The sequence below is a fragment of the Falco punctatus genome (assembly GCF_963210335.1).
Source record: "Falco punctatus genome assembly, chromosome: 2".
Taxonomy (NCBI): Eukaryota; Metazoa; Chordata; class Aves; order Falconiformes; family Falconidae; genus Falco; species Falco punctatus.
The window spans coordinates 106,698,357-106,722,675 of record NC_137581.1 but is presented as its reverse complement, the minus strand read 5'-3'; the positions used below and the strand labels follow the sequence as shown (position 1 = coordinate 106,722,675).

Genomic DNA, 24,319 nt, shown 5'->3' with positions numbered 1-24,319 from the left:
CAAACAAGCAATATTGGTGCAGTCTAAGTTTTTTTAGAGACTTTGAATCATCAAGTATTCTTTCCATTTTCCCTTCAGAAGTTAAAGGATATAAACAATAGACTTAGGTTGACTTTATCAATTCATAGGGTGTGGGAGCTATTCTGTTTGAAGCAGATAGCTTGTTTAATAAATTTCCTGCTATTTAGAAAGAATATTTGATTTGTTTTGAAATTCCCAGAAACGTGGATCTAGAGGTTTTCGTTTTCGTTCTAGGAAACAGCAGTTTTGTTTACTGAAGAACAAAAACATTTTAGTTCCCAAAGTTCTACCTCTCCGCTGGAAATAATTTTTATTTATTATTTATGTCTACATTAGGCACATGATTTGCAACAATGTTACTCTTCACCATCTTTTCCTCTTCTTTCCCTGTCCCTGCTACCCACTTCAGCAGACTTACCTGTCTGATACAGATAATTTGTAATAACGTTGTCTCTGAGGAGTTGTGCTGGCAAGGTCATAGTGGCTACCTCTGGCTACTTCTCTGTGTAGGCAGTGTTCCTTCATGATATAGTGGAGCAGTTTCTTCAAAATAGGTAACAGACTTTACAATCGGTTGATGCAAAATCCCAGTCTTCAGTAAAGTTTTAAAGTGGAAAAGTGGTTATCATTGTCCTGAATAAAACAATGCTTAGAATTTTGCTATTTTTTTTTTTCCTCTCTATTTGATGAAAGCTTGGACAACGGTGTTAAGCAGTATGGTGTGATGGACATGCTATCCTGAGACACATGTCTTTATAGCACAGGAAAATGTTCCACTTTTTTCTTTTCTTTCTTTTTTTTTTTTCTTATTCTCCCAGAAAAGAATTTCTAATGATCTGCAGTTCATCTTGAACCTTGAACTTGATTTTAGTTTAGCTCTACATGTTGGATATTACCTAAGATTTTCAATGGCAGAGAAAGTTAGATCATTGAGACCAAACGCCACAGCCTTGGTGTAACCTCCTTGACTGACTGGCTGAGGTTACGAGCAATTCACAGCGGTACAGCTTCTTCTGCTGCACATGCTGGCTGCTGCAGGGGGGTCGAATGGTTACATCAACTGCCAGGAGCAATTCCAAAGACACAAAATGGGAAGGTCTGAGGGAACATACTAGACAAAGGCTTCTGCTGAGAAACAAACATTTCTAGATATTTTGAAGTGTTGGTATACCATAGGTTCATTTTGGCCTAAGTCCATCGCAGGATCTGTAGTTCTTTCAATGTAACTGTGCTAGCATAACCAAAATGTATGCTGGGTTTTTAGAAATGTTGTTTGACATAACTCCTTAGATCCACAGTAAACAGGGCAACAACTCCCACACTTCCACACAAAAATCTGAGTTCAGAGAGATTAGTAGAATGCAAATATTTTAGTAAGTAAAATGTAAATTGAAAGATACATGATAGGAAATGAATAATCCTTTTTCACATAAAAATAAACCACACAGCTTTAACTAGTACAAAAGACAGAATTAGAGGAAAGAAGATGGTACTGGAAATAGCATAGATTTCACAGTTGCTTTGTAATTCTGTACAGAAACCACACATAACACATTCCTTTCTTCTCCCCCTTCTTCTGTTGCTTTTTCTTTAACTGCATCTAGTCATAGCTATATAGACTTCAATTATTATTGTATCAAAGACTAAAATTAGAAGTGCTACATGCAACAAAATACAAATGCTTAAACAGGTTCTAGCAAAAGTTATATAGCAGGAGGGAAAGACACTCCACTGCTTTGAAGCCAGCCAAAATAGCTCATCTATGCACAGATCACTCGAAGGGCAGCAGGGGGAAAAAATACATACATAAGATTGGCTGAACCCTTATCATTTAGAAGGTGGGAGGAATAAGTCTGTAGATTAACATTCTACTCTGGGTTATCAGAGACGTAGCTTTGGTTCCTGAGTTATCACAGATATCCCGTAGTTAAGCAGCATAAGTAGTTTTCCTATACCTCAGTTCCATGTCAGGTATAAATAGGGATCTCTTACAGGGCTGTTGTGGGATAAATACCTAAAGCTCGTTAAGTGCTTGGATTATTCAGTAATGAAGCTTGTCTAAGTACCTCAAAGGGCTGTTTAGGCTGGAATGTGGATATGCTGTCTCCATGGGCCAAAGACTTTCTTAATAGTTTGCTCCGGTGTAACTTGGAAGACTGGGAAACCAACACAGCTAAGAGGATGGAAAGATCAGCAGTGTACTGAACCGCACTTGTGTCTGTCAGAAACAAGAGACACTTCTTGGCCAAAGACAGTTCTCTGTGCTGTGGCTGGACATGACCTACGTAGAAAACAATCAAAATGCTTGGCCCAGTGAGATGCCAGGGAACAAGGGAAAGCTGCCTTATCAAATTTTCTATTGAGAGAGGAGGCAGTGGAGGAGCAACAGAAGCAAGTACTTTATAAGAGGGAGTATTTCTAGAAGTCAGACTTCTTCATGGAGGTTGGACATACGGGAACCAGAAAAAAAAAAAAAAAGTTAGAAAAATGAGGCAATAAAAAATAACAACAGAAGGATTTTTCTCTTGGAATATTATATAGCTCCAGACATAACTGAGGAGTTGTAAAAGGAGAGGGAGAATATGCTGGAGAAGAGAAATGGAAGAGAGTGACAGTAGCAGCTACTGGAATAGAGATGTCAATTGATTGTATTTGACTAATGAAAAAGACTAGGGTTGTGGATGAAGTTGTACAGACAGGGGAGATCACAGAAGGATCAAAAATCAGAAGATTCATAGTTTGCAGCTAAGAAAAACATTTTGTGTGGGAAGATTTCTGTATTAGAATAGTCAGAGGAATAATAATTATTGAAACATTTCTTTCCAGCTAAAAAAACTCTGAAAGGAATCTGACTATGTTACCAGAGAAAAGAAGGGTGCTATAGAGATAACATAGCTTTTTCAAGGTTAAAGGCAGAGGTCATGGTGGTGTGGTAGATTCCACTAGCTTCAGTTGTCTGCATCAGGCCCCAGGAGAAGACCTCAGGCTGGCTGCATGCAATGAGCCAGGCTCTCACATGGGCAATGAAACCACGGCTTTTTTCTTAGTCAGGATAGTGAAAAGTGCATTGTAGGTAAGTGTTTGGCCATGTAGGCAACAGGTTCCTGATGTAAAAATCAGTTATGGGTGGTGGATGTGGCTTATGCAGAAAAATACTTAGGGATAACATAAGCAACAAAAGGAAAGCAGTGGGAATACTGAAGCTGTACCAGGAAGGATGAACTGGAATTTATCTAGGAACAGATACCAATATTTTACAGTAGAAAATAATCTTTAGGACAAAGTGTAAGCACAGAGAGTTTCAGACTTGATTTAGAAGATGTAATATTCATAGAAGACTATCTTCAAGAATCTCAGGGATTAGAGGTTTTACTTTGTTTTATGGTTTTATTTTCTTTGCTAAGAACATGCAGTTTCATAGGAAAAAAACGAAGAACAGAGCGACATGTCATCTCATCTCACCTTCTGTAAAGCACTATATTTGGATAGGTTTGTTAGCTCAGGGTTTGTTTTTTTTTTTATTTATTTGTTTGAGGGGCTGAGCAGCAAACAGAATATAATTTTCTCCTGTTTAGTCACAACAGTTAAAAAAATGAGCAATTTGGTGTTTAGCTGTCAGGTCTATGTACTGTTCCTGTACAAACCTTGTTTAATAAGAATTTAAGTAAATAAAAATGAAGTATTGAAAGCATAAAGCATCTGGAACATTTTAAAGATGCACTGAAATATAATGTGATTAATTTCTGTTATGCTAATTATACCTATTATGAGTTGAAATGGATTCCACTTTGCAGCCATTGTTATGTAACTTGTGGCTTTGCAGTTCTTTGAAATACAGTTTTCTATTCATGTGGTGTTTTAAAAAATGTTACAAGACAAATTACAAAGCTCAACTGAAATAATGCCAAAAATCTTAAACAAGTTATTCTACTAGGTAAATAACTAGTGTAATGCATACTGCTTTTCTGTTTTAATCAAAAAGAAATGGTAATGTAATGAGCAGGGGCTGAGCAAGATGCGGGTTTTTTTCTGTTTTATGATTTAATGGAGTTGCTCTGCACCTACAGTGAGGTATCTAAGATCAGTTTGTTAGCTATTGCTCCTGTGCAGCATTGTGTATTCCACAGTGCATTCAGCTTTATGCTGCATGGATTCTAAGTGCAGAGCATCACTGAGTTTGAATGCTCTGGCATATAAAAAAGTTCATAGCAGGGGGCAGTGTCATGGTAATTTTTTTTTAAAACAACAGCATTCACAGTCACTCAGCGAAATAGAAGGTGAAGCACCCTGTTGTACTTGTCCCTACATGTGGGTCTGGAAGAGGTATGTAGGGTGTCTTTGCCTATTGCAAGCCTTCAGATGTGGATGTGGGATTTGATCTCCACAAGAAGACACTTTGGACCCTGGCAACAAAGCCGCAGGGAGCAACAGAGAGGCAGAAATCTGCTTTTTGCCTATTAAAGGGAAATAAAGAGGCTTCTTGGGTGATTCCCAGCACGATGACCTGGCTGTAGATCTGCTCCAGGTGCCTCACATAGTAGTTGTCATGGGGAGTGAGCTGCAGGGGATGGTGGCTGTGTGGGAGTTGTGGATGTGCCTTCTGATCCTCCTCCAGATGCAGTGGAGCTTTTACTTCTCTCTTTTTCCACTGTAATGGTCAGAGCCATTAAATAATATAATAACAGCCCCTAATGATTATATAAAAATCAATCCTATTTTAAGTATTTTAGGAGAAAAAAGACTTTTACTTTAAAAACTTTGTCCTTTTTTAGCAGTGAGTGAAACTACTATGAACAAAATGAAAATAGTTATGTAAGTATTGTTTTGATACATTGGCCGTTACTTTGATATTGTTGTAGGGGTCTGACTGCAACTAGCAGAGCCAATATTTGAGTCTAATTTCACCCCTAATTTGAGAACTGAACTTGAAGCCTTACAAAGTAGAATAAAACTTGCTGGGGGGAGAAGTGTTAAGTTCTCACCCCAAAATCAGTCAATATTTGCAAGAACCTTGAATTTAATTTAATAAAGTGTTTGTTTTATTTTCTGTGTTACATTTCTGAGACAAAACTGTCCACAAAATAAAAATTACAAAAAAATAATAAAAATTCTACATCAAGAAATTCCCTCTAGTTTGTGTTTGTTCATGCAAACACTTGAGAAAGAAAGAAAGTTTGGTTATAGTTGTACTTATGTACATGAAATGCAGAAAACACCATGAACACCTTTTCCCTCCTCAAAAATCTCCAGTTAGTTTTAGTGGTGTCTGAGGTACTAGTAGATAACTTCTTCAGGACTTCTTTTCAGTCTTTTCTGAATAACTCTGCTCAGCTCGAAATATGCATGGTAAAAGGATTTTTTTAAAATATCGGAGTCCAAAGAACTCCCAACATTTTCAATAAAATTTAGAAGATTCTGTTGGCTGTTTATGCATGCATTTTTTACTTACCATCTGCAATATTAGTACTCTTTTCCTCCTGAAATATATACTTTTGGTTTTGAAAAACACATGATTTTGAGTTAACACTTTTTTAGATTGCTTTACACTGTCAAATTCTGTGCCAAATAATAGAACTTTAATTTTGTTTTAGCTGCATAATGGGGTCACTTTACAAACATGCTGTCATTCCATTGTGAGGGTAGGAGTGTGTGCTGCTGAGCAGTGCAAGCTCTTGCACGTTTGTTGCATTACTTCTATTGTAAACAGTGTAAGTAAGTCTACCAGAGCTTTGCTCACTGAGTAAGAGGAATCAGTTTAGATAGGACTTCAGTGTTGGGGTGGCAGGGGTCTCTCCTAGACACTCAGGTGCTGCCACAGTGAAGATTATCTTTACAGCCGCCTAGCTGGAGTCTGCTTTCACTGCTGGTAGCGTTCAGCTCCAGCCCTGCCACGGTCATTGCAAGGACTAAACATCCTCCACTTTATTCAGCCATGTTTCCATTTTATGGAATGCCTCCCAGGAGGTCTGAATTGGAGAAACCACTGTCTCTGCCTTGTGTCACTGCATATTGTGTAGAGCCGTCAGTGTCCTAGGAATATTGGGGTTGCCCTGGGAACCCTTGTTTGGCTCAACTGGTTGCTTTCTAGGAAAGTGTTAGGGATAAAGACATAAAAAAAAATAAAAATCTCTGTCCCCCACCCCCTCCAAGAGTGATGATGTACTATGATATATCTGAATCCACCTGGATAACAGAAACCTGATTCCAAGCCAGAGAGCTGTGGGTAACTGACACAGTGGTAAAATAGGTGCATGCTGGAAGGCAGGAGTTTGCGGCTTTCAAAACTCCCTGGACACATTCATTGTTGTGTCTACAACCAGCCAAGTATTTAGCTGGTGTAAGAAGATGTATGAAGCCCATCGCAGCATTTTACTTAAAAAGGCCATAAAACCACTGTGCAATGAAATATATGCTGGCCTGAAATGCCTTGATGCTATCAGAAAGCCATTCTGCTGTGATTCTCTGTCCCCCCAACTTTTCCAGTGTCCCTTACACAAGTGTATAGACTGATAGGTTTCTTTTATCTGTCAACTTTACGTTATTAGCTGGAAGATTTACAGTGCCATTTTTTATTACTTATAATAAACATAAATAATATAAAATTTAATTTATATATAATTAAAATTAATTTTATATAATAAAATATATAATGAATAAACGTAATTATTATATATAATGAATAATAAACAGAGTTAATAATAATAACATGATTTTTAGTACTTTAAAAAATCCTTAATTTAATTAGGCAGTGCCTATTTCTGTTGGCCCTCAGTTCTTTCTTCTTTTCCTTTTTTTCACAGAAATGGTTGTGGGATTGGAGGTAAGACATTCAGGCATTAAAATGTACATTCCAACATTATTTGTGCTGACCTGACTAACATCTACAAGACTAGTGTCAGAAAAGCCAGTTTAATTACCTACAAACATCCAAGAGCTATGGACAAGCACCCCAGTCTGTTGCTTGTAGCTATTGATAGGGCTAACCCTCACTAACTGAGTGTTGCAAAATAAAGATCCCCCAGAAGCCCAGTTAATGGCATCTTTGTTCCTAACCTGTGACTTTGTACAAGCCCTAATAATTCAGGTTTTAAAAATTAATAATGTGGAGCTGAAGTGAAAATAATACTTTGGAAGTGGGGATGAAACAAACTCTTCCCTTTTCATCTTTCCCCAATGACTTGCAGGCAAACAAAACCCCAGGCAACTTCCGAACTTCCATAATTGCATTGAATTCCTTGTTAATTGGGCTTTTTTCTTGCTATTGAATTCTTTCTTGAATAATGCCTGCTTTATAATGATTTGTGTGCAGTCAATAAACGTAGAGATTTAATACGATGAAGGCTGTGGCTCTGTATAAAGATATTTAGCCCTTAACTCCCATTGAAATCAATACCTTTGCAAATCTTGTTATAAGTGACTTAAAATTAATACACATAAAATAGGATTACTATTAAATGTTTAAAGGATAAAAAGATAATAACAACACTGTTCTCTGAAAAGTGACTGTAAAAAATGTATTTTTAGAGTTGCATGACAATTGTCTTCGGACCTTGATGCTTTTTATATTATATCATGTGTGCTTAGTTTGAAAATAAGAAGTTGGTGACTCTGTCTGCAGACTCTGCAAACTAGAAAGGAAACTTGTTTCATTTCCTGCTTGAACTTTGTCACAGCAAAAAAGTCCTGTCTTCCCCCATAAGACTCTTCATGATGCCTGTTCCTCCATTGAGAGTGAGGGTAAGAGTTTGTTTGTGATTCACTGGAAGTTAAAAGAATTCAAGTTACTTTCTTTTAGGAGTACAGAGATAAGTGGGCTAAGGAGTGGTGACCAATATTATTTTTCTGAAAGAGGCTGTGGCAATACTAATGAAGCAAGCAGAGCTGCTGATCCAAAATATGTCTTTTTTTTTTCCCAGAGCAGAGTCATATGTTCAGAGCTTTTGGCTGATACAAAATTGCTGGCAGCGATGCCTTGTATCAGCAGGGATGGGTGTCCATCACAGCTTTGAGATGTGGCCAAGATAAGCAAATTGCATCCGGCCTGTCATTAACCCACTTACTCTTGCTAGTTTTCATGCATATCATGTTGTTACTCAAAGGCTACCCAAAAGTCTAACAGGAAAAGATAGTTTGCTCTCCAATGTTAAACCAATGTAATCATCAGGACCAACTCTGGTGTGCTTGGTTCTGCAATCTAACCATGAGTGATGGAGGATGGTGGGATATAACTGGTGCAGCTGGAATTCAAATCCAAAGCTTACCTTACAATACTGTCAGGAGAAGGTAGATGAACAGTCATTGGTGAGATCATTGACTTCAAGTGCACAAAGTGGTAGTCTTTCTCAGACAAACATGGATTTAGTTAAACATGGAGAGACAGATATCCTCCTGAATTTCTTGCTTTTTGTTGAATTGATTGCATAGTGGTATGGGTTCTGATTATGTTTTCTGTTTTTTGTTTGTTCTTCTTTGCTAGTAAAACTCATTCCACTTCTGTGTAGAACCTCAGAATAAAGGATCTTGTACAGCACATCTTACAAACATACAATGACCACTGTTCAGTTTATCTTTTATCCTATCATCAGTCATCTTTTCACTGTATTTGCATTTGCTCAAACTTTCTGGCTGTTAAACTGCTGAAAACTTCCCTGCTATTAGATCTGAGCAGAGAAACTGTTCTATCTAGTGACCTGCACAGTTGCAGCAGTCCAGTGGTGCAAACCCAGCAACAGAACTGTAGTTTGGACTAGGAAGATAACTCTCATGTTTCTGAAATGGGATAGGTGTTCTCAAGTCACAAACAGGCAGGTGGCTAAGGAAGTGGTGAGGATATGACTGTTTCGGCTCGAAATTTCTTGACCCAAGTTCCAGTTTTTAAATTGAGATGAACTAGCCTGGCTACATGAGAAAGATGTTAATGTAACCAAGAGGAAACTGTGTTTTATTAGCAGCATACGCTCTAGGGTTTGCTGATAACTGGTGTGATGACACAGGGTTTGTAGTTTGTCTGTACCCTTCCTCTTTGCTGTTTGTTGTTTCATTCCAAATTTCTCAGCATTATGGTCACTGGCTTCCCTTTTAATGAAAAATGTGAGGCACATTGCCAAGTATTCATATATGGACTGATGTTCCATATGCCAGAAAGTGCTGTCGCAGGTGCATGGAAGAGAGGTAATAGAACTGTCTTTCTGTGTTATCATAGTAAAGAGTCTTTCATTGACATCACGTGACACTTCCCATTGTAAGACTTCATTTCCAGAGTCTAAGATTGAAACTATGCTTCTTTAGTCAGTTTTCTTGCCGTCAACAAGTATTTAGTAAAACACTAGCCAATGACCCTTCTGTCGTATGGGTTTGTGACAAGGATGGTATGCTGTCAGCTATTCCCCAATCTTAAGGAGTGCTATCTACATGTTCCAGCACTGGAACTGGTGGTTGTGGTCGGCATCTATCATACTTCCTAAAGGAATTTCTGAAGATTTTATGCATTCCAACACCTTGAAGAGATATTTACTTATCAAGAAAATCTGTGTTGTAACATTATTGAAATGGTAAAATGGTAAAGTCGAACAGTACTAGTACGGCTTGTACAACTTGATGTAACCATCCTCTGCAAATGCACTGTGGGAATCTTTCCTCACTTGGTAACACACTTCTTTTTCATACTGTTCTCGATCTAGACAGTGGGTGGATAGGCCATCTCTGAGGGTGAATTTTGTTTGTAGTAAAGGAGAGTCTTGTTCAGAAACAGAAAAGGGAAACTATCTGGTGCCTGAGACCACCTCAGGACAAGAAAAATATAGCATATTCCATATTCACTGAAGAAATTAAAAGTTGCACATGCAGGCTAACATTTGACATTTTCCGATATTTGTATTAATTGCATTACATTATGTGTTTCTGATGTTTGTGTTAATCACATTAATAATAATTTCATACTGTATTTATGTGAAATGTTATAAATGAACTCTGTGTATTCACATGCCCTGAAGAACATTTGAGAAATACGTGCTTTTTTTTTTTTTTTTTTTTTTAACCAAATGGACATATTATGAGTATAAGGAAATAATGATAGGTGTACATTAGTATTTGAATAAAAAGACACAAAAGTTGATACCAACCATATAACAGATACCTTTAATCCTTTTTGAATAGCATGGTATAGTATCTCTGTTGCTTTTAGTACTATAGTTTATAAATACAGTTTTGCTGCAGTGAGAACTCTTTGGGAAGACAGTGACCCAATAGATTTTAGGAAGCTTTTTGTTTAGTGTGATTTTTCTGCTTGCAGTTCCATACATTAGTAACCAGTTGTTATTAATGTATCATCAAAAATACAAGAGAGAAATAAAGTATAATTAAACTTTTTTTTCTCTCTTTTTTACAGGTTTTTTTTACAACGTATTCTGCTCAGGCCAGTGAATTTTGTTTAACTGACCCGGTAAGCAAATATGCATAGTCACAGTTTTTTTGTTAAAATGTTTTCTGCACATGAGGCAACTAATTCTGAGAGATCAATGTTCTGCATTGTTGGATCAAATTTTTAAAATCTATTATAAATATGTTCAAAATGCTGCTGTCAGTTTCTAATTTTAAAAATGTGTTGAAATTTCCAGAGTTCTATACTCTTTAATTAGAAAAGTTTCTTTTCCAGATGTGCTTAATTTTATTATTTCCCTCCCTTCTTCTTTTCTCTTGTTGTCCTAGTTTCCTCAGCCTTTGCATTAATATTTGTATTTTTTCAAAGCTTTACAAGCTGAGCTTTTATTCACTGAGTGCTATCAGTCTCGCTCTACCTACCATGATATCAGCATTGCAAACAGGATTGTTTGATGAGAACTCCAAAGATGGTATTTTAACACCACAGGAATGGCACAGCAACACTTGAGTGGCTGATGGGAATTGGAGATAGTTTTGGAAATTATAAATACCATTTCTGTAGATCTGAAATGAATGAAAATAAATTGTGAAAAGAATGGAATTGCAGTTAATTATCTGGTTTGCTGGGCATCAAAAAATCAAGGTGAAGCACCAATTTACACTCTTACAGTGCTTAGGTTGGCAGGCTGGGTTGTATGTTTTACCTGTGGAATTCCAGTTTAATCAGCTGGTGTTTTATGCTGTACCTACAGTTTGCAGAAAACACCTTTTGGGCCATCTCTTCTATTGTTATGGGTTTTAATGAGGGAGTTGGGCAATATAATTTGCATGCAGTAGAGCTTTAATATTGCCTACACCCAATTCAGTCATTTTTTGATGCTTCTTATAGAGTGATGTGATAACTTGGTGGGAGAGAAAAGGGTGGACTAAATGAATTAAAGATACTATTTCATATGGAATGTTTTGTTCGTGGTATACAGATATGACTTGCCTTAAATTTGAAGTTCCTGTGCTTTTCAATGAACCCATCTTAGACCTGGTTAAAATAACTAAATACAGACAGAAGAGTAAACAAGAACACAGAGTTCTTATGTAGGTCCTTCTTTCATGTTGAAATGTTCCATAGCTCTAACACTTTATCAGTACTGTTAACCTTATCTTTATTTTAGATGACATGGTCTCTTATCATCTTCTCATCATTCTAACTTCTTATCATTGGAGTTTTCCTTGGTGCTGCCAACACCTGGAAAGCTTTCTCGATCTCATTTCACCAAGGAGCAATTTCTACCCTTTGGATCTTCTGAAAATTGGTTTCAAACCCATTATTTCCAATACGTTTATTTCCTTTAAAAAATGGAGGTAGACTTCAGCTAGTGCTGTCTTTTGGGTTCCCCTTGTCTGATATTTCTGGATTTTGTTTGCAAAATAGACTGCAAACAGACTTGAAAGCAGGGAGGGAAATCTTTGATTAAAAATCACCTAGTGATTTCAAATGTTAATCTTGAGGAGTTCTCAAAAACATTTCTTATGAAAACGTTGGTGACAAGGGGCAAATGCTCAAGGAACAAAATTTCCTTCACCCCACCCCCCTACCCCCACCCCCAACTCTGGGCCTTCTTTCTTTGGATCTTGAATATGTCCAAATTAAACATTCTTCCAAGGTTCATTATTCAGGCTTGAATATTTTTTTTTTAATTTTAGTATTCAAAACATTACAAGATAGAATTATCAATAATATATAAATCTGTTAATAATATATTTTAACAGCTCTAGCAAAAGGATCTCTGTTGACTATCTCTATTCCTCGTCTTATATCAAGGTGTCTCCTGAAGAGCTTGTTATGTCACTCCCCTTTCAGGTATAAACTGTAATGAAATTGTAATGCTTAGACTGATTTGGAATAATAACTGGTTTATTCATCAATATGAGAAATTTGAGAAGATAAATCATTGTAGCTCAAATAACAAATTTAATTTAATTTTTCAACAGTCTTTTTTTCTTTAATATCATTAATAACTTTACTGAAACAAAAATCAATAAAATTCAGTAAGATTTCCACAAAACTTTCTTTAACAGAGCAAATAGTTTTCTTTTATTAAAAGAATGAAGTCAAATTCATCTGATCATCTAGATTGCATTTTTAGTGAATAAACTATTTTCTCCCATCTCCTTCCTATACTGTCCATACCCTCTTACTCCAGCCCCCCACTCCCAAAGATTGCCTAGTCTGTGTTTCTGGATAAAACGTATCTGTCTGCCAATGACATATTTTAAGAAAACCAGTCCAAAGGCCAGGCTTAGGCCTGGGTCTGACCCCCAAAAGGAGTTTCATAGTTACAAACTGTTTACTCTCCTTACTGGCTTCATTTATGGGCTTTTTTATCCTTAATGGTGATGATCGTAGCCTTCATAAAGTAGGAAAAATGAGCTAAAGTACACTCTTCTGCTGCATCGACATAATGTCTTTGTATGTATCCTGCACATTTCTAAGAATTAATTGGATGCTGGCTTATAACATGTCTGCTATGAGGGAAGGGGTTTGGCTGTATTCAGGTGATGATAAGCAGATCAGCATGGATGACTGTGCTGATTCTTTCTACTGGTAATGAAATGCGAGCTGATTTGGCACCTTTCACCTCTCTATGTACTTAAAACATGAATCAATGTGTTTTCAAGATTATTCATGTTTGTGATGACCCCCCTGTTCTGTTGTTGTTTGTGGGGAAGGATGTTGTGAGCCTGAATGATTGCCTACTGACTGAGGCTTTGGGTTGCTATTGCAATATTGTGCAGTAATGGTGTTTTCTGCAGATAATGGTCAACAACAATTCTTACAATAATTAGCTTTTTCACAAAAAGCTGTATTTTAAAGTTTGCAAGCCTACTGGTATTCTCAGAGGCACTGAAAGCCTACTAAAAGTATGAGTCAGTTATTAATACACAATTTCCATACAGTACACAGATTGTGGACCAGATATTTTCTATATGGACATAGAAAATGCAACATAAAAATAATAATTTCTCATTCTTTCATTTTAAATCTACATTTCATGCACTCTTGAGCTACTGGTGGTACCTTATATTTTCATTACAAGGAGTCAATCTGAGGTCTCTATGAAATATAAAGAGCTCTAAATAGCTATCTTGGGAGAAAAAATCTTTAAGGTATATGCCAGAAGAGCTCTGGTAACTGACATGAAAATTAATTCAGAAGTTTTTTGTACTCCAGAAGTGCTTGAGCCTCTTTGAAATGTTCAGAAATTTTAGCAAGTTAGGACTCTCCTAGCACACCAAGTTACTGGCAGAGGCAGCGCATTATAAGGAATAGTCATTGCGAGTGAAAATTGGATTCACAGTTTTCACACAGGAACTCTGGTTGCCAGTGTTGTGCTTGAACAAAACCACAGGATTCAGCTAATGACTCTTCGCTCAGGTTTCAGATACGTACAGAGATCTCTTCACAAACTATAAACCAAAAGGTACACAAGCTAGAATAAAATAAATCAATCACTATATATTAATTGCATTTCACTTAAACTTTCTCGAAGCACCTGGTCCTGCCTCTCTCAGAGACCTCATAGTGGATGTACTGGCCTTGGGTTTCATCCCACATGGCAGTTCCTATATTATTCTTATTTTGAAGTCTTGTATGGTATAAAATTGTGTGCTTGTTTCTGTGCATAGGGGTGAGTTTCGTACAGAATCAATACAGATGAAATCTATTCAGTTTGCCTCTGAATAACTAACAACCAGAAGAAAAACAAAAGCAGATTCTTGACTGATTGTTAGGGGTTGCATGCATCCGTACTCAGAATTCCATGTATCTCTGGGTGAGTGCAAAATGTCCTTTAAAAGGCAGTGTTGTTATTAGAAGAATGCAATTTAATTCATGTGCTAATAGTTTTCACTATTGAAAATAATTTATTTCAGAGATATTTCTCATAATGCCTAGCAGTAAATAATTGCTCTTCTGGGCCCTTTCTGTTAATCAATGATAAAATTATATGAATATGTACATTTTGAGAGAGGCCTTAAATGAAGCCATTCGTTCGAAAGGACTTTTTTTCAGCTTGGGTGTGCAAGACTATGAAGGAGTTTAGTACAAGTAATTATAAAAATATTGCTTGTGAATCTCAGTGTAACTAATGCCATTTTGGTTCGTTAAGAGGGTTTTTCTCTTCAGTTTATGTCAGTAATGGAAGCCTGTAGAGCACCCATTAACATTGTCTATAAATTTTCATTTGCCGTATTTTTATTTAACTAGTCCTAAATTCATTGCCATTTTCCCTTCTTGTGTAGTAATAGCTACTAGTCAGCTATGCTAAATCCTGTGGATCACTTGGATGGTAGATCTCTCCAAGGTTTTTACTACTCTGGACTGACTTTCTTCAGTGTTATAGCACATATATCTGCTTTTTCCTAGCAGGAGGTTATCATCAGAAATAATCCCTCACTTTGATCACACATTTTGTGCACGCTGGGTCAGATTCTGCACCCAGACAGTTAAACACAACCTTAGTAATGGTGGATCAAGCCCTTCCTATGCAGATCTCACCTTGGTAAAGGGAGTAGCTGCTGATGGAGAATAAAAGCTGTGTGTGCTACAGTCATTGAGAGACAATTAGAGAAGGGAAATCGAGCCTTCATTAGTGGATCAGGACTGTGGTCCCAGCCAACTGTCTATATTCAAGTCAAGATCCAAACCCCTGTCTCCCTTTAACTAGCTCTGCCACTAAGCATTCTCTTTGTCTTTATTACAGGAAAATAAGGGGGGTTTGTGATCTTTTGAAATTAAATACAAACCTTGGAACAATAGGTTCTAATGTGTGTGGAATATACAGCATCTCTGTGCTATGTCTGTAGACCTAGGAAAGTCTAATCATATAAGAGCCTCAAGGTAAATAATGAATTAAAATATTTTTAATACTCTTTGTGCAAAGCTTATATACTAAGTTGCCAGCACACACACATATATATATATATATATGTATATGTATGTATATGCTCCAGTTTTGAAGCTACATTCAGACAGAGAAAGGTCTTGTTTTCAGACAATACAGATTTTGACAGATCTTCGTACAAGCATAGGAGGCCATTTGCAAGGTCAAGCTCTCAGCAAACTGGGTAATTCTTTACTTCCGCCATCCATCTTGCAAAATTTGATAATTTTGTTAATGCTTCAGCTGTTGGATATGAGTATGAAAGAACTCCTCCTTTCACGCTCTCTTTAACTTTGTAGCCTTAGTAGTTACAGAGGACATTTTCAAAGACTTATTCTAACTGCAGACTCTTGGGTATTTCTGAGAGGGTTTTGAAAGCAAGAATATCCAAGACTCAAAAGTAAGAACAAAGTCCTTTTTTTCTTCCTTAAATCTCATCATTTATGCAATATTATTATGATTTTTACAAGGAGAAGGAAGCCTGAAAAAAAAATAGTTTCATGCCTAATTATTCTAAATTTAAACAATTTTAAAGCAAGTATTTAAGTCAATTGCCTATTATGCCTTCATTCTTCATTCTACACTTTCTTGTCTTCATAAGGAAACACCAAATAAAACCTAAATTACCAGTCACCTGAAGTAGACTATGTGAGCATTTCAGATGAAACACCTCACCAGTTTGATTCTGTAGAGCTTCAAATTTACTTTTAAAAATTGGCCAGATATGTAAGGATAGGATAGTGTATGTAAAATATTTTTTTTTCTCAAATACCTCCAGACAGTAGTATGTCAGAAGTTACAGGAGTGGTGAACTACAAGCCTCATCTTGGAACAGTAGAGCTGGGACTACTGTGGCTTTGGCATTTTCTCAAAATTAATAACTGCATGAGATACTAACTTATTTCGTGTTTTACAGTATCTTAAAAGCTGTCGTATGTCCAAAGGCTTAGTTTTAAGTAGTTTTTCCTGGAACATTTAAGGGAGATTTCATATATAAATATACCAGCAGTATTATTTTGTAGTTTGAACTGGTATCTTCAGGAAGTTATTTTTATTACTGTGTCTTTTATGTCTGAAGTTACTTGGTTAATTTTCCTAATATATAGCACAATGAACAGCTGGTCTACAATTGTCTTGTGATTTCTCAACAGTTTCATTTTTCTAACCCTCTCCAGGGATAGTTCTTACACAGTATTGACAACTTTGTTTTCTGATCTTGGAATGCAACTAAGCAAATAATCAGGAATTAAAATGTAGAAAGGATGAGGAGGAAAGGTTTGCTAAAAATGAGTTAAAGTATTTTCCAATCTTTTTACAACTTCCCTGCTGGAAACACCGCCAGCTATGATAAATTAAAGAAGTTAAATTATAGAGTTTTGTGTACTGACTCTGTTCTGAGACAGTAATATGTTTTAATCTTTTGTATCCTATTATCTCATGATGGTTTTAAAATGAAGCAAAACAGAAAAACTTTTTAGCAAGCACATCTATTTCTTCCTGAATAGAAACTACACTGTAAGGAAATCACGTTCTAAGGAAGTTACTTATGTTACAAAATTAAACATAAGAGAGCTAGGAAATGGCAGATTTACAGATCTAAATCTGTTCCCCATGTATCAGTCTGAAGACTGAATGTGGCAGGGTCCTGCTAGAAAATTATGGTGCTTGAATGCATACTCCTAGATATAACTTCATCTCCTTGAGACTCAGTGATTGTAATGTTTTCTTCATGCTTTTAAGGGTAAACAGAATACAAAACTATTGCAAGGTGTTGTTCTTTTTGGTGGTGTCTCATGTAGTCAAGGAAAACATCATGTATTTGTCAGCCTGGGCTCACAGGATCTGTAGTGTAATTCCTGCTTTCCACTGCAGATGGGCATCAAAGTAATTTCCAAAATGCCACCATCTAATAGAAAAGACTTTGCTTGCATCGATAACAAGACTGGACGCATACAGCTTTGTGGTTTCTTTGGTCTATTGCTATTGAATAAGAAGCATAATCGTTTAAAAAAAGAAAAAAAAAATACAGCCAACATTTCATGAGTATCTAATGGTGTACTTCTTAGGGAAGAGTGGGGAGTGCAGAATGGAAGAGGTAAAAAATGTGCCAGGAAGTATATGACACCAAGGATTAAGGGCATATACGGAGTATATGCTTGGCTTCGTAATTCTTCATCACTGAGGTTTTTTTGTTTGTTTTTAAATTCCTCAGTCCTATTTCTAAATTGTTCTGTACGCCTTTCTTTCTCAGCTGTTTGCAGGCTGTTCATGGACTATTAGTATGTATGTATTTACGTATAGACTTCTAGTACATACGTAACAGGCATTATCCAGAGGAAGAAGAATAACTTAAGAAAGAACATATATGGGGAAAGCATAAAGGGTGCCTTGGAGCACCCCTTCATGTTGCAGGACACAGTTTCCTAGAACAGGATTAGTTTGGGGGCTTTCAGGTTTTCTCCACAAACTGATGTTTCCTCATGTCTATCTGGGTTGTCTTGCTTTCAAGCCAATTCCTCAATTGAGACTTCAAATATCTATGATAGAGAGATGCAAGTATGCTAGATTGGGCCCATTGAATGTACAGATGCCAGACTTATTGGAAGTGACACTGTAAAATTTATATGTACACATTGCAATCTGAAGGATAATATTATGCAAATATTCCTAACCATGACACATTAAAAGGTAGTTACATTTTATACACATCCATTAATATTTTCCCTTGAATATCAAGTACTTCTTCCCACCTGCCATCTCTTCCATGTTTTCACTTGCTATGATGGTTAGGTGTCATAAAGCTGTCATAACGCTGTGACTAGGCTTTTTGGTTAGTGGAGCCTTGCATAATCTGCATTTATATTGTGCTCAACATTTTTTAAACAGATTACACATTTCAAGCTGTACTAAAAAGATATATTTTTAATAAGTATTCTTCCTTTGGGGCAGATTCTGAATTGCTTTTGCTTTTTCTAGCATACAGCATTACTAAGTTTTGCCCCTAAGCAGTATATTAAAAAAAGGCTTAATTGCTCATACTGAGTCCTGCTTACACTCCCACTTCAGACCTACATTTATGCATATGATGGTATCACTCACTTTAGAAAAGAGGTAGTGATTCTAGGTGCTCACGCTTTGATGGTGGTGATACTTAGCTCACAAGTCATCTAAGCCACCATTTTAGTAGCACTGTTAAACAAGAATGGTAGATTTCTTCCTCCTTGGAATTTTACCACCTAGTTAGTTCATACTCCCATAAGCACTTGCAGTGCATCTATAAAAATTTAGCTCTGCTGTTTCAAATTGAAAAAAAGTAGCCACAGTAATTAAAAAAAAAAGTGTCAAGCATAGTTAGGCCATACCCTTCTACACCCCCAGCCCTGCCTGTCTCACACAAATACTGTACTTTCTGTTCATCTCTGTGAACATTTTCAGTTTCTGGATTTAAATGCCAGAATTCCACACTTGACAACTAAGCGAGCAGATGAATTGCCAGTCTATAAACAGTTACAGCTCTTGTTGAATCTTGGTAACATTTGAAAGTCAATAATTTGTTTTTTCTGATCATGGCTGTCCATTAATGCCATTGTACCTATGCCCTTAAGTGCTATGATTTCTTTTCACCCACTTAAAAAAGTAATTGAAGAAAACACCTATTTTTAAGAAAGCCTTTGGCAGGTTTGTTTCTTCTTGGTTAGATGGTGCAGAGGCTTGGTGATGTCTTTAGAGGGAAGCAGCTACATATTTTGGTTTTGAGTCTTACTGAAGATTTGAAAACACGTTCCTATTATCTATTACCTGCCTTGCCATTTTGGTGAGCAGCAACAGGAAAGCCATGATCTCCATGAGCATCTCTTAGCTGCAAAGGGTAGGAGAGCCACATGAGGAGTCATATGTTTAACATGCTTCACCAAACAGTTCCCTCTTCTCCTGCTATCCTTCACAAGGCCTGAGCACCAGTTGCAAATTTTACCAGTGAAGGTACTTATTCATACAAGTAGTCTCATTACTTTCATAAGTATAAATTAAGAGTTTGTTTTATTGTGAAGTACTATGTATTATTCTTCATGTTCTATTCACATGTACAGAAACCATCACTCTAGGTTACAATTAATGTGCATTCATTTAGACAAATCATATAAAAACAATTCTAGTTTAAGAAGTTTAAAAAGTTTAAAATTGACAAAAGGTATTGAATTAGGGAATCTACTGGCAGTGACAGTCAGAAGTGTTTCTTGGAGACTTAATAAATCAAGCAGTAAGCTTGGCTATAAGCCTGTATGTATAATGCATGTAGCTGTAATGGCAACGTTATGAAAATATCATTAGCAACATTACAGTTAGGCATGTTAACATCTGCAGTTTAAATAGGATTAATATCTTCTTACTCACTTGAAATGATTGAATTTTATCTCTAAAATGAACAAGATTTATTTTACAAAGCATTGCATATTCTAATGTTTCTCCATCCAAATTTGTTGCAAATGTCCTGCTCATGATCCTGCTCCTTCTTCTAGAAAAAAAAAAAAAACAAACTCACAAGCTACACTGGGAAAAGCACAGTTCTGAATAAAGGCAAATAAAATTATTATTTTACAAGAAATTATACAATACTTGTATAAGATTATTTCATTTATGTAAAAAATGTAGTAAAATTTTACATGTAGGATATAGATAAAAGATTATTACTCATAATAAAATTTTATCATCTGATATCTTGATTCAGCAAAATGAAAAATTTTTTTATTATACATCTGCTGAGGTTTCCATGTTTGTACTCCAGTTAGGAAATAGGACTCTTTAGGCACTGATACCAGAAGTTAAAAATTTCTAGAAATCTTGAAAATTAAGTACATTTGACATTTTGAAGAGAGAACAGCAAAAAAGAGTAAGAAACTATTTAGATTAGATTGTATTCCAACAGGAAAAAGTAAACTGAATTAAGAAGGAGCAAGTGAATGGGTCTAATCCAAATAAAATATTTTAGTGATGAGAAATTATGAAATACGATGTGGATTATATTTTTTTTCTACACACAGCATTTTATCAGTAACAAGGAGATTAATTAAACCTTACAATGAACTAAACATTAGGTATCTGTGTGGTTAAGTATTTGAATGACAATTAAATATTCCTAGAAGTTGTACATTATCAGTATAATAGACCTGATTATACAGAGTAAAAGAATTCATGTCAACCATGCTGTCATTTAAATAGTACATCATAGATGTACCCCTGGGAAATAAGTTCCCTCAAAGCATAGAAATCCAAATTGGTAGAGAAGATAAAAAATGAACAATGGAAATACTTTATTCCATATAGGCTATTTTAATGTTCTTATCATCATAATATCTGATTACTTACTGGTGGTGCATTAAACTATGGTATTAGCATCGGTTGCTTAGTGCTCTGCTATTACATGATGATTCCTGTAGAGCTGGGGAAAGGTGGAGTAGGGAACGTGTGAAAACTTGCTTAAATGTTAACAAATTCTGCATGTGAAAATGTTAAATAAAAGAGGAAGAAAGAACCTTAATGATGAAAATTATATCCAATTAGGTGAAAGAGAACATATTTACATGTCTTGGCTAACATAGCAGACTTTTGGAAGTTAGGGCTAGTAAGGGTTGCCATTTGATTCATGAAGGTTGATATCTATTTCCAGAGTAGTTCAGAAATGTCTGACAGACTGCTAAAATGTGTAACAACCTATAAAAAAGACCAGAATTTCTGAATATTGGATTTTAATCAATCCAGTCTTAAACTTAGAAAGGAACAAAGTTTCCAAAATATAGCATCTTCATAGCTCTTCCTTGACATTATTCCCAGGGCAGAAGGTGTTTTTACCTCCCTTTGGTAAATCTTGCTGTGTCTGACAAGGGTTGCTGGTACCTGGGCAACCTGTGACCTTGTGTTCTAACTAAGCAATGCTGGGGAAATACCTAGAAAACCTACATTCAGAATATACTCAAAGTGAGTATTAAAAGGAGAATAGGCAAATGCCATTAAGCTAAAAAGTAAAACTGCGTTCAGCACACAGGAAAAGCAAGAAGTTGAAAATATATAAACTGTCAGGGACTGAGGCGACTCTAAAAATAATGAAACACAAACTAGAAAACTATGGAGTAAAATAATATCAAAGAACAATTGAAGACACTCTTTCTATCAAATATAAAAGGAATAGTATGATATTTCAAAATCTTCTGCAATTCTGAGGTATTTTTGTGTCAGTTTCTGCAGGAAGGTCCAATAAAATTCTGTTTTTAAAGTAGTTGTTTAAATGAACAAAAATTTCTTAATGAAATCTTTATATATATATATATATATATGTAGTTACAATATCTGTGCACAGTATATGCTAAAGAAATACCCAACTAACTAAATGGATAATTCTTCCTTGATATCAGCCTTTAAAATTTCTTGATCATTTAATTTTAGTCTATGCCTAACTACTCACAAATCTGTTATCTTCAAAAATGGGGCTGAAGCATATTTAGAACAGCATCTCTTTGCACTGCTTTTATTTTGTGTCACAGGTTATTCTGTAAATGTTGCAACTGCCTTTCTGATAGCTATTACACAGTTCTGAGTTATGTCAAATAGCAAATGGATGTTTCGCTTAGCACCTTTTTCTTTAACTGGAAAGAGTACAGCATTTGAAATCCCAGTGTTCATCCTACTAAACACTTTAATTCGGAAAACAATGCAAGGCTTGAATTTGGACCCAAATATACAAAAAATTGTGCTGGATTTTTACTTAAATCAGTTTATGCTGAATAATCTTGTTTTCACAAATCCTGGAAAGGCAAAGCTACATATTTTTCTAGTTTCAATAGACATTATTTACTGCTTTGTAGTACATGAGATATTTAGGGGTTCAAATAAGCAATTTGGAACTTTTAGTGGGAAAATACAGATAGTCCAGCTTGACTTAGACTATAGCTGAACAAGGTGTTCACAGCTGGACACATTATCAACAGGCCGATGCCTCAGTTGTTAAGCATCATATGTGAATAGTATCTCTAGAAGCTCACAGTACAACATTAACCTGAAACTTGTATGGTTACTGCCTAAACATTTTCACAAATTTTATGATTTACATTGCACAACTTGACATCAGGAGCAGAATCTGCTTTCTTGAAGAACAGAACTTTCAATGTGCAGCAACCTATCAATTATGCTTCCTCTCCAGAAGTGAGTATTCTGTCAGTAGTGATTTCTTACAATACTGTGGGGGCAATGCCACAGGCAGAGGAAAAAGGGATTAATTATGAGCTAAATAACTCTGATTTTTTTATAACACCCACAGATCCATACTAGTCTCTTCTGTATCCTCTGCTCCAGAACCTAATTCCAAGGAAGGCTTCATGAGACAGAGAAAGGGTGTGAGAGAGATGAAGGCTTTACTGTCATGTGTTGTACTCAAGAAAGTAATATAGGAATTTTACTGCCAAGCAATATTTTCATAAGGGTTCTTTGACTACCTATGTGTCTGTGTGTACATACACTCTATAGTATCTGCAGAGTAGCTCAGGATGGGCAATACGCCTGTAAAATAGAAGTTACTGTTGGTAAGTAACTCCCTAATATCAGAAGTAAATAGAGGGCTTGGTCACATCACACTGAATCAAAAAGTATTGTCTTTTTGGGAAGAGTTGCCAAAATAAAAAAATTGAATAATTTATTATAAATTAGTTTGACATGTAATTTTTCTTCCACAGTAACAAACGTTTCAGGACAAAACTCACAAGAGGAGGTTTGAATGAAATAGTGCTGTGGTAGAAAGTCTTCTTTGGCAAAAATACTGTTTCCTACAATAAATTTGGTTTGCAGATACTTAGTCATTAGGATTTACATTATGACTGACAATGTATATACAAATACTATATTCATTTTCTTTTTCATTATTAGGCACTTCTAGTATGTTGCCACATCTTTTGAGAGCAAAGCAATACCTATGCTTATTTATTAGATTGTTGGATCATCCCAGGCTCTTCATTAGATATAGAGACCAGATGGAAGTGGATAAATGGCGAGGAAGTTCAGGGAAACACGTAGGCACTATTCATGGCAAAAGCAACATTTTGTCAGGTAGATAAGGAGGTAATTTATTAGGAGATCCCCCACATATATATAGGAGAAGCCACATGGCTATTTATTTAAAACTGCTACAAGTTGTCAGTAGGTACCAGCGTAAGATAACAATCTGAGGTGGATGATGACATATTGATGGATGTTTTGGTTCATCTTAAAGTTGTATGTTATTGTTTAGATAATCTGAAGAGACTTCAATAAAGTATAGAAATTTTACTGCGCTATTTTTTTGTTTACATAATTAGAACCAGCATCTGCTATAGTTGGTTTTATTTTCAAGACCCTTATACTCAAAAAAGTTCTGCATACTTGTTTAAATTGTTGTGGATGATTCCCCTAATTTCAGTGAGGAGGCTAGTTGTAGTAAAGTTGAATACAAGTGTAAGAGTTTGCATGATAAAGGCCCAGAGACATTATACAGATCCATTCCTCTCCCAGAGCACGAAAATAAAAGGTTCATCATTAGACATACTGGATGAAGGACATGGTTGCTGCAAGCTTTGTGCACAACATTGCTTTCTATCAAGTATATATTGTTCAAATTCATATAGGAAACTGGCGTTCCTTGTGAAAGTATATTTCTCTTAAATTCCCAACCCCATGGCTGTTGTTAATCCTCTGAGGACAGAACTAGATTCTGTTTGCAGAAAGGAACTGCTTTTTAACTACGGGGACTGTTTTCTACATGTTACATTCTGCTTTTCTCCTCCTTGATAAAAGCTATCCAGAAATGCATTCCAGAAATCTGTTGCTTGGTTTCATGCTCTGCAAGCACTGGTTACCATAGTGTTTTAGAAAAATACCTTTTCAGGAAGCAGATACATAATCAAATATAGTCCACTGAAGTTGTGCTGAATGCACCATCTGTTAACAAACTGAAAGTA

At 36.0% G+C, this 24,319-nt stretch overlaps 1 long non-coding RNA gene across 5 annotated transcripts in view; it reads left to right on the top strand.

Moving 5' to 3' along the window:
- LOC308058564 overlaps positions 1–24,319 on the top strand; it is a 351,504-nt gene that overhangs the window by 276,730 nt on the left and 50,455 nt on the right. For all 5 annotated transcript variants that reach the window (XR_013925880.1, XR_013925881.1, XR_013925882.1 and 2 more), the window contains one exon: positions 10,409–10,462. This is a non-coding gene — a long non-coding RNA (uncharacterized lncRNA). The remainder of the gene's footprint in view (positions 1–10,408; positions 10,463–24,319) is intronic.